This window comes from Dromiciops gliroides, chromosome 3 (genome assembly GCF_019393635.1).
Source record: "Dromiciops gliroides isolate mDroGli1 chromosome 3, mDroGli1.pri, whole genome shotgun sequence".
NCBI lineage: Eukaryota > Metazoa > Chordata > Mammalia > Microbiotheria > Microbiotheriidae > Dromiciops > Dromiciops gliroides.
In genome coordinates this window covers 588,244,481-588,261,975 of record NC_057863.1, presented here as the reverse complement: position 1 = coordinate 588,261,975, position 17,495 = coordinate 588,244,481, and the positions used below count along the sequence as shown (strand labels likewise).

General features: G+C 40.3%; 1 non-coding gene across 1 annotated transcript; it reads right to left on the bottom strand.

Moving 5' to 3' along the window:
• Positions 1-11,586: 11,586 nt before the first annotated feature.
• Positions 11,587-11,693, bottom strand: LOC122752039. The gene has a single exon (XR_006355844.1). It is a non-coding gene; the product is annotated as a U6 spliceosomal RNA (small nuclear RNA).
• Between the last annotated feature and the right edge of the window lie 5,802 nt (positions 11,694-17,495).

The following is a 17,495-nucleotide window of genomic DNA, read 5'->3' as shown; positions in this document are numbered from 1 at the left end:
TTTGAACTTTAGAGGGTAGGAGGTAAGAACAGTGATTGGGTATTTTGGGCAAAACTTCCTGGAGCCCAGGTCCTCAGCAGTGCTAGGTATAGGCTTGGTGAAAAAAAAAGGGATCCGCTCTTTACATGTTGAAGGAGTTGAGAGAAGGGAGAGATTACTTTGGGCTGGAGTGGTCAGGGTAGGTTCAAATTCTGCCATAAGCAGATGATGATGATCGTAATGGCGATGATGGCGGTGATGGTGGCATTACACTATCATTGTGCTAAGTCATTATGCTAAGGACTTTACAATATGATTTCACTTGATTTTCACAACAACCCTGGGAGGTAGTTGCTGTTATTTCCCAATTTTACAGATGAGGAAACTGAAGCAGAAAGGGGTTAAGTGACTTGTCCAGGGTCACACAGCTAGTAAGTGCAAACACTTAGGAGTTGTGTGACATTGGGCAAGTCACTTATGAATGGGCCAATGAAGGTGCAACCCTTAGAACATGTTCTAGTTTGCCCTTCATGGTGGGGAATATAATGAATTCACAGATAATTCCCTGCCTGATTCTATTCCAACACATGGAACTTCGGGTTACTGGCTGTAGGTAAGGGGTTGTTACAATGTGATGATGAAAAGACTTCAAATTGATTGTAGAAATGAAAGAATGAAGAAAGGTTGACTCAGTAAGTGCTGAAAGGGATTTAAGTTTGCATTAAAAGGGATTAGCTACAGATCTTATTCTTTTCTGGAAGCAAGTGAGGCAGAACTGCTATGAGTTGCTGTCTAGGAAAGGCTGTTGCCCTATTATCTCCCACACAGCTGCCATGTGTCTGTGGACACACGATGCCTTTGTTATTGTTGTTTTAATTTTTCCCGATTTTAGGTGAATTATTATTCCAAGAGGAGAGTGCACAGGTGACCAGGAGAGGTCTAGAGAGCCTGAGCTCCCCTTAGAAATCCCCCTGGTGGCTGCAGGTGGCAGACATGGCTGCTAGAGGGTTAGTGGCTGACAACAGAGTAAACTCCTGGAGAGGGATGTGGATTGACAGCCACCCAGAACATATTCTTTAAATATGGGGCTGTGAACTGAACCCACTGCTCCATTTCTCTTGTTCTGGGCCTTCTGTTTCTGTTATTGAACTATAGATTTGCATTGACATTTTTGGCTTCTGTCCCCTCATGACAGAACTATTGAAAAGCTCTGATGCTCGGGGCCCAGCAGAGAGCTATACCTATGGGGAGCTTTATGAGGACTACATGAAGGGAGAAAAGGCTTCCCAGGGCCAAAGGTCTTGAGGTACTTCTCAGTCCCTTCTTGGTCTCTTGATATCAATCTTTTGTTGTTCACTTATTTCAGTCGTGTCTGACTGTTCATGACCCCATTCATGATTCCAGAAATACTGGAGTGCCTTGCCATTTCTTTCTTCAGTTCATTTTACAGATGAGGCAACTGAGGCAGACAGAGTTAAGTGACTTGCCCAGGGTCAAACAGCCAGTAAATATCTGAGGCCAGATTTGAACTCAGGAAGATGAGTCTCTCTGAGTCCCGGCCAGGCACTCTATGCACTGTGCCCCTTAGATATCTGGCTTCTAACCTTTGGTAATTTCTTCCTCATGTGATTCTCTTGAGGTATCTCCTACAGATGTATGCTTCCTGAGCCCTGTACTTTTTCTGGTTTCCTTCCAATGTAAGAATGAGCTGCAGTCTAGTTTGTCAATGTCCCTCCTCAACTGCAGCTCTGAAACTGAACCCAATGCAGCAGATGTGTTCTGACCAGAGCAGAGAATGATGCATAGTACAATTACCTCCCTCCTTCTAGACTTGATGTTTTGGGTATTGTACCATAAGGTGCGATACCATTTTTGACTGGCCCTTCACAAACTCTTATTGAGCTTGTAGTCTCCCTGTGGTCTTTTCCACATAACCCATTGCTGAGCCACAGATTTTCCCAGAATGATGAGCCAGTGGCTTCCGATTGTCAGCATCCCACTTCCTCTGACATAGGCACACTCGGGAGCCTGGGAAGCTGCTGTTAAGGTTGCAGCTGGCACTGATGTTGTCAAAGTTCTTTGTCTCTGTCCAAGCCTCTTGGAGTGTACTGTGCCTTAAGACCTTGACAAGCTTCTAGTACAATTCATGTCCCAAGACTCCCCAGGGAAACATAATATAGGAGACTACAGACATAGACACAAGGAAAGCTGAGCAGGGAAGCAGCCTCACAAGGGCTGCACTGCTTTGCCATATAATAGTCTCACCTGGCCTGCTTGTTTTTCCTCCTGACGGGACAAGCAGCGCAGCAGTAAAACTGGCCCAGGAGTCTGGACTCCCTCTGCCCTTTAAGGCTGGTGATGGGTAACCAAAGCCTGGGGTTTGCATAGCAATCTGCATTAATAGAAAAGGTTTTCTCACCCTGGGAGTTCTCTATACCATCAAATTATAGGTCTGGGTCAAAAATGATCAGTCTTAGCAGGGGAGAGAAGCTGGCCCCCCAATCAGGGTTATTGACAACAGCTGCTGCCTTCTAGTTCCATATGGTCTTTAGCTCTGCCTTCCTGATGGTGTTATCACCATCAGCTGATTGGGGGGGGTTTAAATGCAAGACTTTGCCTCTCAGCCATTTAGTCAGATCTCTTCCTGCCTTATCACGGGAATACATACTTAGAATGGAAAGGGACCTAGGGGCCATGTTATCCAATCTCCTAATATTACAGAGGGAGAGACTGAGGCACAAAGGCTCAAGGTTATACAGTCATAAGTGTCAGAGTTTATATTTAAACCTCTGGTTTTAGGACCAATATTTCCTCCCTCCTACTATACCGTGCTATCTCATGACCATCGGTTGAGTCTTTGTATTCTATAATCTAGAGCATTAGCCATCCCTCTAAACTTTGTGCCATCCTCAATTTGATAAACACGCTTTCTACGCTTTCATCCAATCATTGATGAGATTGTTGAGTGGAAAAGAACAAGTTCGGAGCACAGCACTGTGGCCCTCCACCAGAGACCTCTCTGGGTTAACATTCAGTCAACTAACCCTATCTGCATTGTCATCTCTCTCACATTTAATCATCCTAAAATAACAATAACAATTTTAAAGTTAATTTCTAAATGACATTTATATAATACATTAAGCTTTTGCAAAGCCTTTCACAGGCTTGTATATCATAGGATTTAGGGTTTGACAGGATTTTAGAGATGAACTAATCCAACCCTCCCCTTTTACAGACAAGGAAGAACCCCACCCTTCTTTGGTTGGGTGTAGGGGTAAGAGAGTAGGGAAGAGCCTGGACTTTTGTGGGGAGAGGGAGACAGATAATGACAGAATGGAGGAATACCCCATGGCAAGAGTTGGAACAGAGGAAAAAAAGGAAAAATCACAGAGTTGGAAGGTATATCAGAGGGGCCCTAATCCAACCCCTACCTGATTTTCATTTTTTCATTTTTCATTTTCTTTTTTGTTTGGGGGGGGCAGGGCAATGAGGGTTAAGTGACTTGACCAGGGTCACACAGCTATTAAGTGTCAAGTGTCTGAAGCTGGATTTGAACTCAAGTCCTCCTGAATCCAGGGCTGGTGCTTTGTCAACTGCACCACCTAGCTGCCCCTCCAACCCCTACCTGAATAAGAATTCCATCTACATTATACCCAGAAAGAGACCTTCTTTAATACTTTCCATTAGAGGATCATCCTTTCCTTGACATACTTTAATTTGTCTCTGTATTTCTTTTTTTTCTTTTTTCTTTTTTTTTTTGGTGAGGCAATTGGGGTTAAGTGACTTGTCCAGGGTCACACAGCTAGTACATGTCAAGTGTCTGAGGCTGGATTTCAACTCAGGTCCTCCTGACTCCAGGGCCAGTGCTCTATCCATTGTACCACCTAGCTTCCCCGTCTCTGTATTTCTTAATGTAGCACCTAGGCAGGGGCGTGTTGGTAAATGTTTAACAATTGGCTCTCTGAAAAAAAAAATATGTGCAGTTTAGTTTGCATTATTAACATTTTCTCCTTCACTTTCTTAAGTCTAGACAATCAACAAAATGATAAATCAAGCCCTGATTTATAATTTAGGTGATTTTTGAGGTGTAAATGCTCACACTGAAAATCTATTTGGCTGGGGAGCTGTTTGGAACTTGCTCAACATACCCTTGAAACTGGGGTACCCATGTGGTGCCTGCACCCCATCCCTGATAGTTTCTCTAGGTTTAAGGTGATCTATGATTCCACATCCACTCAAAACCATAACTCATGAGCCCCCACTGATGAGTTTATGTTTTCTCTAGTCAGAGGACATGATTAATGCAAAACAAAGGCAATGAAAGAAAATAGCATGGTAAGAAGAGTCACAATATATTTCTCTTATAAATCTAATACACACTCTCCCAGAAATGGGTAAGCATAGGGATCATGCATGAGTGATACACGTGGCCAACACCACAGTACTGCTGGTGTCTTTTGGTGACATTTCCCTGTTGCTCTCAATAGATCTGTTCCCTTTTGTTCTGGGCATTTTGCCCTGCTAAACAACTGAGCATTGCGCTGATGATCTAAGATTATCTTGTAGTGGTGACTGACTGCTAGGGGATGATGGTGTTGTCTCTGTTGAGACTTATTTCATGATGCCAACTTACTCTTTATCCCTGCCTTTATCCTTTCTTTTTTTATAATATATATTTCCCCCAATTACATATTAAAATAATCTTTAACACTTAGATTTTTTTGTCTTGTACAAAATGCCTCTATTCTTTTTTAAAGTCTTCTATAGTCCTCCTATTTTCTCAGCTTGGGACCTTGCCTCATACTTCACTGAAAAAATTAATGTCATTCACTGAGAACTCCCTTTTCCTCATCTACAGCCACTCAGCCATTTTCTCCCACTATTTATTCCTTTACCCCTATTTCATGTGAAGAGGTGGCCTTCCTCCTTATCAGAGCAAACCCTTATGTCATCCTTGATACCATTCCTTCCCATTTTCCCCCAGCAAATTGCCCCTGCTGCCTGTCTCTCTCTAATTTTCAAATTTCCCCTGTTTACTCATTCCTCTGCTACCAGTGATCATGCCCATGTCTCCCTCAACCTTAAAAAGTCCTCATTTGAATCGACCATCACTACTAGTTACCATTTAATACCTTTCCACCCCTTATCAACCAAACTCATGGAGAAAGTGGTTTCTACTAGATGCTTCTACTTCTTTCCCCCCCTCTCTCTTCTTAACTCTCTGCAGTCTGACTTCTAACCTCATTAGTCAGCTGAAACAGCTTTTCCCAAAGTTATCAATAATCTCTTAATTGCCAGGTTAAATAGGCCTTCCAATCCTCATCCTTTTTGATGTCTGGGTAGCCTCGGATGTTATTGCTCCCCTTTACTCCTGAATACCCTTTCCTTTCTAGGTTTTTATGACACAACTCTCCCCTGGTTCTCCTCCTATCTACCTGAGCACTCCTTCTAGGTCTCATTTGCTTGTTCTTCATCCAGATCACAGTCCCTAAATGTGGATATTTTCTGAGACTTTGTCCTCCACTTTCTTCTTTTCTTCCTCTGAATTGGTAATATCTCAGTTGGTGATCTCATTAGCTCCTATGGGTTCAATCCCTATCCCTACACAGATGATCCCAGTTCTATATATCCAGCCCTGGGATCTGTCTTGAGTTTCACACTACCAGCTACATTTTGGGCATCTTGAATTGGATATTTCACAGGTATCTCAAACTCAACACATCCTAGGCAGAACTCATTATCCTGGCGCACGAATCCTCCCTTCTTTCCAATTTCTCTATTACTGTTGAGGGCAGCACTATTTTCCTAATTAACTAGGCTCACACTTTGGTGCATCATCAACTCTTCACTCTCACTCACTCTACATATTTAGTCTGTTATGGTATCATTGTTTCTACCTTCATAATGTCCTTCATTCCACTATCTTCCATCCTGGTGCTATCTTATGTAAGACCTGTTTGTACTTATGTTGTCTCCCCCATTAGATTGTAAGCTCCTTGAGGTCAGGGACTGTCTTTTGTCCCCTCTGGTGCTTAGCACAGTGCCTGGCACGTAATAGGCACTTAATAAATGTTAATTGATTGAATGATATAGATTCTCATCACTGCATACCTGGATTATTGCAATAGCTTTCAGTTTGGTCTCCCTGCCTCATGTATCTCCACACTCCAATCCATTATCTATTCAGCTGCTAAAATGACTTTCCTAACGTGCAGATTTGACCATCTCATCCCCCAGTCATTGTTTACTTAGTGGCTTCCCATACCTTCTGGATTAATATCAAATGCTATTTGTTGTTCAAGGCCCTTCTACTACTTGTCTCCTTCCTACTTTTTTAGTCTTTCTATACGTTACTACTATTTACGTAATGTAACCTCCAACTCTACTAGCTTACCTATGGTTACTCAAACACAACACTTATCCCTGTGCCTTTGTACAGGTTGTCCCTCATTTCTGGAATTCTCTCCCTCCTCATCTCCACCTTTTGGCTTCTCTGGCTTCCTTCAAGGCTCAGTTTAAATCCTACCTTCTTCAGGAGGTCTTTCTTGGTCCTCCTTCTATCTCCCTCCCCCATACTTTGTGCCTTCCCTTTGAGATTAATTGCCATTTGCACTAGATATATCTTATGTGTATGTACTTGTTTGCATGTTGTCTCTCCTATTAGAACATGACCTCCTTGAAGGCACAGACTGCGTCTTTGCCCTTCTTTGTATCCCTAGTGTTTAGTACTGTGCCTGGAATAGACTAAGTGTTTAATGAATGCTCATCGACTCACTGAGTGATATCTGTGTGGAAAGGAAATCCTTCTTGCTCTGGTGCTGTGCAAAGACTTCCATGGCTTTCTTCATTGAAATAGGGTATCCACAATGGAATCCAGAATTCTAGATGTGTTCTGAACAGGACAAAGTACACAGTGGGAAAACCACATTTCCTGATCTGGATACTCTGCCTCTTTGCCTTGGTCTAGTCCTGGATATTAAGATACAGAGTCAGAGCTTCATTCTCTGTTGATCTAATTCTTGGATTTTATTGATTCAATTGAATTCAATTGAGTTCAATTCTATTCCATTCCATCCTAATTCCAATTCAGTTCAATTCAATTCCAAATCTATTTCTAATTCCATTCAGTTTTGCAAAGTTTTTTTTTTTTAAGCACGTACCTTATGCAAGTCACTATGGTAGAACTTGGAAACAGAAAGACAAATCCCCAAAAGTCACTACCCTTGGGAAGCTTGCACAGGATATACAAATAAATCCAAAAATAGTTGCACAATAATATAAAGTAGTTAAGCAATGTTAATAACTCAGGGTGGGAGGGAAGGATCAGGTTAGGTTTCATAGAGGAGGTAACAACTAAGCAAGGCATTGGAAGAGGCCAGGGGTTCTCTAAGGGAGTAGGTGAGGAGTGAGTACATTCCTGGTTGGGGACCTTTTATACTGAGGCACAGAGGCCTGTGTATTATCACCTTGATTATCTACAAATTTATTTAATAGACAAAAGATATTGACGATGTATGTTTCACTCAATCTCTGCTATAGGGATGGAGTGAAACATACTGCTATAAGATGGTCTTAATAATTGGTTTGGGTTCTAAGAGATGAAGGAACTCATAATAATAACAATTATTATTATAATAGCTAACATTTATATAAGACCTACTATGTGCCAGGCACTGTGCTAAGCATTTAAAAAATATTTCATTTGATGTGAAGTATATATGGTCATATCAGTCATGTCTGACTCTTCGTGGGGTCACAAAGAGTCAGACACAATGGAAATGATTGAACACATGATGATATGTTGTCTTCACAGCAATTTTGTGAAGTAGGTGCTGTTATAACCCCTATTTTATAATCAAGGAAACAGAGGCATATAGAGGCCAAGTGAATTGTCCAGGGTCTCTTATTAGTTAGGGTCTTTGATCAGATTTGAATTCAGGTTTTTCTCTCTCCACTGCACTACCTAGTTTCCCTACCAGCCCCAACCAAATGGGTTAGTTCTGGCATTATCCCATTTGGGTCTCACAACAACTCTGTGAAGCAGGTAGGATGGAGATGGGGACTAGACCTGTGATTTTATTGTTTCAGGGAAGTCCTTGATGAGGAAACTTTTTCTACCAATGGAAGACAGCACCTTCTCTTCAATTTATAGGCTTAGAGAGTCATCTACAGCACAGAGTGATTAAGTGACATACCCACGCTCACATGGAAAAGGTTAGAGGTGGTACTTGACCTTGGGTCTTCCTGACTCCAAGTCTAAGATTCTACTATACCATGATATTTCCAGCCATCTTGAAATGCACTAATCATAAGTGGACCAGGGGTGGAAGAATTTCTGGATGCTAGTAGCTATAATTAGGAGTGACTCATAAGTGACTCATCAGTCAATCTAGCCATTTCCATCTATGTGTCCCTGTCACTGGAAAAAAAGACTTCAGGCTAACCTGGTTGCACAATCATCTCAATTCGGCCTTGCATAACATTAGGTTTTTCTTTTTGGCTTCCATATCACATGGCAGATTCACACAGTACTGAGCTTTCCATCCACTAGGGCCCTCAGATCTTTATCATGAGACTGGTTGTCTAGCCATATTTCCTCCATGTTGTACTTGTAAGGTTGATTTTTCTTCAGTCCAAGTGTAGAACTTTATATTTAGTCCTAATATATTCTCTTATCCATTTCAGTTCATCACTCTGTCCTGTCAAGGTCTTTTGGATCCCAACTCTTTCATTAAACATTTAAGCTCTCTCTTTCAGTTTCATGTCATCTAAAGAGTTGACAAGTGTGCCACCTATGCTTTCACCCAAATCTCTGATAAAATATTGAACAACATAAGGACAAGGGCAGATTCCATGAGCCATCCCTTATATACTTCCCTTCCTCTTATGGTTCAGGCAATTCAAACAATTTCGGGTCCAGGTAGTTATACTATTATCTAGCTCTCATGTCTCCATCTTGCCTACAAGGATGGCATGATCGACTTTGTTAAATGTTTGGTTGAAATCTAAGTATACTATGGCTAGAGTATAATTTGCTGATCTATTAAAAGAAATATGGTTAGTTTGATGTGACCTGTTATTGATGAATCTATACTATCTTTTTGTAATCAATCACAGCTTTCCCTTCTATGTATTCATAATCCAACCTTTTAATAATATGTTCTAGAATTTTCACTGAATCGCAAGAAGTCCCTTCTACAATCTAGCTTCCTAAGTAAGTCCATTCCACTTTTAGACCACTCTAATAATTAGGAGGTGTAGGGGACAATTGCCTCAGTTTACCCAAATAATTCGAGAAGACCACCAAGTCAAGCAGAGACAGATTTATTTCATTCTTATGAGAATGGATGACCTCATGCAGGGAATGAGGAACATGCTGATGAGCTCATGAGTTGGGTTTTTATGCAAGTTTGAGGGGGCACCCCTCGTGCACAGGGTGAGCTCACAATCTAACATCCAGTTCTGTCTCACCCAGTATGCATGTTCAGCATGTGATCACAGTATGGATGCATGCTCAGCTAGGTCCAAGAGCTGGGGGAAGGGGAGGGGGAAAGGGTGAAACCACTCCACCCATGTAAGGAGGGGGCAAGGGGGAAGAAGGGAGAGATGGTACCAGGAGCTAGGGCTTAGGAATGCAAGAAGGGAGAGGTAGTATCAGGGTGGGTCTGCGCTAACAGGAGATAGCTCTCCTGCTTGGCCAAAGAACAAGGGTGGGGTGTGTTTTAGCAACGAGATAGAATATGGATAGAATGGTATAACAATAACAGGTACTGGGGGCTGGGCACTTTCCAGACCCCAGCCTCAGAGTCTGAACTGACTCAAGTCCACCATATCCCACTCAGCAAGGTAGCTAGGTGGCACAGAGGATAGGGTGCCAGGCCTGCAGTTAGAAAGACCTGAGTTTGAATGCAACTTCAGGCACTAGTTGTGTGACCCTGGGCAAGTCCTTTAATACTGTTTGCCTCAGTTCCTCATCTGTAAAATGAGCTGGAGAAGGAAATAGAAAACCACTCCAGTATCTTTGCTAAGAAAACCCCAAGTGGGGTCACAAAGAGTCAGCCATGACTGAAATAATGGAACAACAATCATTGAACCTAAATTTTCCTTATTGCTACTTCTGCCCTCTGGTATCAGACAAAACAAGTCTAATCACTTTTCTGTGTGACAGCTGTTCAAATGCTTGAAGACTGATTCATATACTTGAGGATCAGTGAGGTTTAGGAGACAGAGCACTAGACGTAGAGTCACGAAGTCCTGGGGTCATATATAATTTCAGACACTTCCTAGCTATGTGACCCTGGATAAGTAACTTGGCCTCAGTTTCCTCATTTGCAAAATGAGAGAGTTGGACTCATTGACCTTTAAGGTGTTTTCCATCTTTGAATCTATGATCCTATCAAGTTCTCACTGTCTTTTCTTCTCTAGTCCAGGGCTTCTTAAACTTTTTCCACTCACAACACCTTTTCGCCTGAGAGACATTTATGCAACCCTTGGCATATAGGTATATAAAATAGGTATACATAACCTTTTACTGTTGCCAGAATTTTTGCATATTCAACCCACAGTTTAAGAAGCTGGACTCTAGGCTAACCATTCCCAGTTCTTTCAGCTGGTCTTCAAATAGCATGGATTCAAGGCCTTTGCAAACAGGGATTTTGCCAGAAATAGGAATCAAGCTCACTGGCTTATACTTTGCAAAATTCTACTCTCCTGTTTTTGTATATTAGGACAATTGATTTAACCTTTTCTTTTCTTCTCTCATTGATTGAGATGTTTCAAGGATCAATGACAGTGTCTCAGCAAATCACACCTTTAATTCTTTCAGAAATCTTGGGTGTGATTCATCCAGGTCTGATGACTTCAATTCACAGAGGCCAACTCAATGCTTCTTGACCACCTTTTCACTTATCTTGTATTTCCAGTTCCAAAGATTATTTTTCTCATCACCAGAGTTGTAAACAAGCAAAATAAAATTTCATATTTTGGATTTCTCATCATCTATCACCATCATCTTGATCTCAAGCAATGGTCCTATTTCTTATTTGACATCTCCCATCCCCTATATACTAAAATAGATCTGTGGTCTCTTCAATGATGCAGGTTGCCTCCCATAAGTGCTTGCCTAACCTGGGCATCTCTCATCCATGTTCTCCCATAAATTTGCCATAGTCAGAATAGCCAATGTGCTAGAGTCTTTCCTTACCTTCTCCTGACATCATGAGGGTCATCCATCTGTCATTCCTTACCTTTAGTACAGAGATAGTCCAATTTCTCTTCCTATCATACAATTCCCTGAAGACATCCTTTATCTTATCCTTGGAAGCTCCTCTTAGATTGTATATTGTTGCCTACTCGCATTCTCCATGTTTCTTTCCATTGTTCTTTGTGTCTGTCATGTTTGGATTTATTTATTATTATTATTATTATTATTATTATTATTATTATTATTATTATTATTATTATTTGGGGGGGGTAAGGCAGTTGGGGTTAAGTGACTTGCCCAGGGTCACACAGCCAGCAAGTGCCAAGTGTCTGAGGCCGGATCTGAACTCAGTTATTCCTGACTCCAGGGCCGGTGCTCTATGCACTGCACCACCTAGCTGCCCCAAAAATATGGAACGCTTCACGAATTTGCGTGTCATCCTTGCGCAGGGGCCATGCTAATCTTCTCTGTATCGTTCCAATTTTAGTATATGTGCTGCCGAAGCGAGCACCATGTTTGAATTTTAACAAAAGAGTAAACCAAGGCAATTCTCCAAGCAAGGTGACTTGTGTTAGCAGGGCCAGGCTGCCTGTCAATAAATGATTCAGTGGATTGTGTCCATTAATGCCAAAGACCCCAAGCAGAAGAATAATTCCCATTTTATAGGTTTTGGAGAATAGAGAACAAAGAACAGAACAGGGTAGATAGCATCATGGGATTGGGGACAACATGACTGGTTACAGAGCTGAGGTGCAGGGAACAACATGATTGGTTGGAAGTTTGGTAATGGGAGCTAGTTATAACCCTCTCCCTTTTTTTTTTCTCATGAGACTAAGAAGTGCTCATTGTTTGAATGCAGGTATGAGTTAGTGGCTCAGACTTTTGGACAGCAAATCAGACATCCTTGAAGGATAGCTTGGTGGTGTTAAGATATCAAGCCAGACTCCCTTGTCTTTACAATATTCTCTAAAGTCAGTTAAATTTCTCAAGGCAAGAATAGATTAGTGATTAGCAGGAGAGCCAGATTTCTAAACTTAATCCATTGCGGGCCAGTTGAATTTCTGAACCAAGTTCAGAGAAAAGGAGACATGACTTAATCAGTTACTGGACCAAATCAATTAATTGTAAATTGGATCAATAAGAAAATAATATAGGATAAATTCAATCTTCTCATGTCTAATCTTTGGAGCCCTTTGTATTTCATGTTTCACTGCTATACAGCAACATAAATAGAATGTTGGTATCAAAAAGATGGGTCTTAAAGAATTGTAAATTGAGGGGATGCCCATTAATTGGGGAATGGCTGAACAAGTTGTGGTATATTAGTGTCATGGAGTATTATTGTGCTGTAAGAAATGACAGACTGATTTCAGGAAATGCCTGGAAAGACTTACACAAACATGCCACAATCTGGGTAATAGACACTCTTTATCTACTTGATCTTTCCTTTGTAGATGATCAGGTCAAAATTTTTTTGGGGGGATGTGTGATTATTTTTCTGGATGAAATCAGCACAATGTAATTCATAATAAATCTGGAGTACCTCACTCATTACTAGAAATCCCTCTTCAACTTGGACCCTGTTGGATCTCTTCCATCACAGTGATGAACATACATTTTTGGTAGGCATACATCTCACTTTTTCATGTCTTGCTTGATTTTTATGATTAGAAAGTTGCCGAACAGGGTTATTGTTTTTATATCTTTCAAGGAATCTTCAATGATTTTAATAGGTGTATGGGAGAAACTTTATTGAAAAAAAGACTATAAAGCAGTTTTGTTCTATAAATCAACTGCTTTTTTGGTAGTCCACAAATAATAGCACATTGGGAATTTATTTTTCTACATCTTTTCATCAGTTGTGAAATGGTACGGATGTGATCATTTATTGAATAGCACTTGTGACTCTCTGCTTCTCCCATACTAATATCCTCATTAGGTGTCCTCCATTCAGATATAGACAACACATATAGACTTTGGATAAATGGAAGAGTAGATATATCTTTTGGTAGTTATTGATATTATCTCAGTTGCTTTTTAAAAAAAAATTAACAAAGTTCAAGATTTATTCCACACCTTAGGTATTGTCTCCTTCGTATACTCTGTATCCATCCCTCAGTGCTTTCACAATTGTGTCATTTCCTGAAAGGACCACATTTATGTACAATTGGTTCCATCTCATGTTTTCTTTAGCAAATAAGATGATATTTGTAAAGCACTTAGCATAGTACCTTTTACATAGTAGGCACTTAATAAATGTTTCCTTCCAGTTTTCCCTTCTTTAATACCATCTCCTCTACAAGTATCATCAATACAGTCTTGTTAGGGTTCAAGTTTGATGGCTCTACTGTTATTTATTGATAGTATATTGTAGGGGAGAATATTATTCTATTATCATAATAATTTTATGGATGTTTTCTACGGAAAAAATTATTTGCAATATAGCAAAAAAAAATCCACCCCCAAACCAAAGCCTAAACCCAATTTCCTCTTTTTAAATTGTCTTTAGCATTCATCACTAGGAAAAGCTCATTCTGAATAAAGGAGGAGTAAGTCACCATTATGATGACTGTGCACACTACAAATTCATTTATCTAACCTTAACTGAGCCCTCACTGTTCCAAGGCAATCCTATTATTCCTCAGTACTTGGTTTCCTATTTCATTCACCACGAAAGATATTCCAACTCTTTTCTCCTCAAGCCTACCCAATTCCTGCCTCCTCTCACCTTCTTGGCTGAAGACCTTGTCTCTTACTTTACTGAGAAAATTAAGGTAATTTGTCATGAACTCCATTTTCTTCCCGTTTCTTCATCTCAAAATCTCTTGTCATCATCCTCTACTCTCTCCTTCTTTCCTTTAGTTTCTGTTAATGAAGTGGCCCTTCTTATTGCCCAGATTAACCCTTCTACATTTGCTCTTGATCCCATCTTTTTGTTTCTTCTCAGCAGATTGTTCCCTCAATCATCTTCCTAATCTTCAGTCTCTCCTAATCTATTGATTTCAAAATTTTAAAAGTCTTCTCAATCCTTAAAAAAAATCTTCACTAGACCCAAAGATCTCTTCATGCCATTGCCCTTTATATCTTATGCATTTTCAACCAAACTTGTAGACAAAAGTCGTCTACATTTCTTCTCACATTCACTCACAACTTATTGCAATTTGGCTTGTAGTCATCATTCGATGGAAACTCTTCTTTCAGACTTACTAATGATTTCTTATTTGCAAAATCTAATGGTCTTTTCTAGGTCCTCATCTTTCTTGAACTTTTTGTTACATTTGAAACAGTTGACCACTCTCTCCCCCTGGATACTCTCTGAGATTTTGTAAGGTTACCCTTTTTTGGTCCCACCTATCTGACACTCCTCTATCTCCTTTGTAGACTCATCATTTGTATCATGCACCCTGATTCCATCTCCCAATTTCTCCAGTAGATGGTTTCTACTAACGTCTCTGCTCCCTCTTTAATCTTCAATCTCTTCCCATATGCTGAATTTTCCCCTGCTGCCTATAAACATAACCATGTCTACCCTATCTTTAAAATATCCTCCCTCAATCCTTCTATCTCCATCTTTCTTTCCTATTTGAGTTAAATTCTTTGAGAAAGTGATATAAAATCAGAACTTCTACTTCCTCTCCTCTCATACTTTTCTAAACCCTCTGTACACCTGGATTCATTCTTCAAATGAAAATATCTTCTCCAAAGTTACCAAATGGTCTCTTAATTGCCAAATCTAGTTCATTTCTCAATTCTCATCCTTCTTGTTGAGGATTTGACACTTTCAATCACCTACTTCTTCTCACCTCTCTAGTTTATCTATTTGACTGATTCTTAGTCCTCTTTGCTGGTACTTCATCTGTGTGATACCCATTGGGAGCATCTTCTAAGGCAATGTTCTGAATCCTTTTCTCTTTTCCCTCTCTACTGACTCGCTTGGTAACTTTATCAGCTCTCATGAATTCAGTTATTATCTTAATGCAAATGATTCTCAGATAATACATACATACATACATACATACATACACACACAGACCTGACTTCTTTTTTGACCCCTCAGTCTCACATACTCCAACTGCCTATTGGCCATCTATAATTGTATGTTCTATAGAGATCTCAAACTCAACCTATCTAAAACAGAACTCATTATCTTTTGCTCACCCAAGCCCTCCCCTCCCCTTTTGAACTTCCTGATTTAGCAGTCAGGAGATAAGACATAAGTACTCAGAATGAAATTCAATTATCTAATGAGTTCTATCCACCTCATTTCACCTTGCTAGTGATCTCCAGATAGATTCCATTTTTGTTTTTTGTCAAGGGTATCACCATTTTCCTTGTTACTCAGGCTTGCAACCTCATTCCTGACTCCTCATTCACTCCACATCTCAAATATTTTTCCAAGTTTTGCCATCTCTACCTCTATAACACTTCTCTTATATGTCTTGTTCTTTCCACTCACACAACCACCATTTTGGTGCAGGCCTCCATCACTTCAAGCCAAGTATTATTACAGAACTTGATTGGTTTTCCTGCCTCAAATCTCTCACCACTCTAGCCATTCTACTCAGCAGCCAGAAAGACAGAGGAAGAGAGACAGAGGGAAGGAGGGGGAGAGAAAGAGGGAAAGAAAACATGTCTGGATATGTCTGGACTCTTCTGGAATAGTCCTTCATCAACGTCATATCATGCTTCCACATCAGTTTTTTTTTTTTGATCCTTTGTTTTCTATGCCCCCCTCCAAACATCTCTTTCTGTCTGTCTGGTCTGTAGCACACTCCCCACAGCAATATTGTTTTTCTTCCCCACTGTGATGATCCTCACTCAAATGCTCTCCAGCATTTTTAGAACAGTCTACCATGTTCTGTGCTTTCCTCCTTTTGGTTCCTGGAGTTCCTTACATGAGTGTAACTTTTTAAATATGTAATACTACTTGAGGCCCTCTTTTATCAATTCTGTTCCTCTTGAATAAAATATACCTTTCCAGAACCATTTTAGCATTATAGATCTCATCCCATCAAATCTTGGCGATACTTAGGAAGTCAAATTCACTTCCTTGTGTTAGAATATCTTATTTACCTGGCTTATTACCTATACTTTGTACATTGGTACATAGACATCTGAGGCCATAGGTTTTATTGCTGGCTTCTCAATCAGGTATTGTCTTATCCAAGAGAGGACTTTCTTGATCCTCTTCAACTCTTGGTCCTCTTCTGCTTTTCTTCTTTCTATGTTGCTTCTCTTCATGGTAGCAGGTCAATGGGTAACCCAGGTGGTTAGTTTTCTCTCTCCCTCTGTCTTTTCAGTTTAACATCCCCTTAATTAAAATTTTAAGATCAAATGAATATTTTTAGCATTCCTTGTTAGGAGAACTTCATCCTGGCCAAAAGCCCATCCTCCTTATATTTTAAGTCTTGGTCCAGAAATCCAAATTTCATTTGCAGACACTATTTCCTTAGCCAGCTGTTCCCTTCTCAAATCTGCCTTTCCTTTCTGAATCCCCCACCTTCGATTGGCAATTGTGCTGAAAACACCACCTGTGCCCCTAAGCTTTTCAGATTTTTGCCCTAAAGCTTCATAATCCTTAGCAATGCTTTCAAGGTTCTTCCTGGCAATAGGGTTCCCTCCTGACCCCTTCATACATTACTAAGAGCATGTAAAGGTTGTCAAATTTGACAGTTCCCAGGAGGTTCTTGGTGACACAGTACAGCTATAAGCCTGAAGAGGACAGCAGACCTTTCTTCTGTTGTTTATGCCAGGTGAACAAATAGCTGTCCTGGTTCTCCTTAGCAGGGTTAATCACTGGGCCTCCATTGTTTAGTGAATTATTCCTTTGATCATTCCCGGATGGTCTCTTATCTAATTAGCACCTGTGGTTTCACTTTATAATTTGGTAGAGCAAAAGATACCACTTCTTCCAGAAATGGTCCAGTTTTCCCCTCTAGAGGAAGAGCTTCCCAATGATGAGATAGCACCAAATATCTAGTGGTCCTTTTCCCCTTTATTCTCTGAGTGATTATTTTGCCTTCCAACCTCTTCACTCCAACCAATTTTCTTTCCTGTTCATTTCCCCACTTTGTTTATCCTTGGAATCATTTCCATTCTTTCAAGGAAAATTTCATTAAAAATTATTGATGCTTTTTGTTTTTAATACCAGTTATTTCCTACCCCTTCCATCCCATATCTTCTTGAATTCTCCCCCTCCCCATCTTTATAATAGAGAAAAACAGTTAAACCAAATGGATGGGCAAGTTAAGCATATATGGCATCCTGTGCATCATTCTAGACTGTTGGTTCTCTACCTTTTTACCAAGAGCAA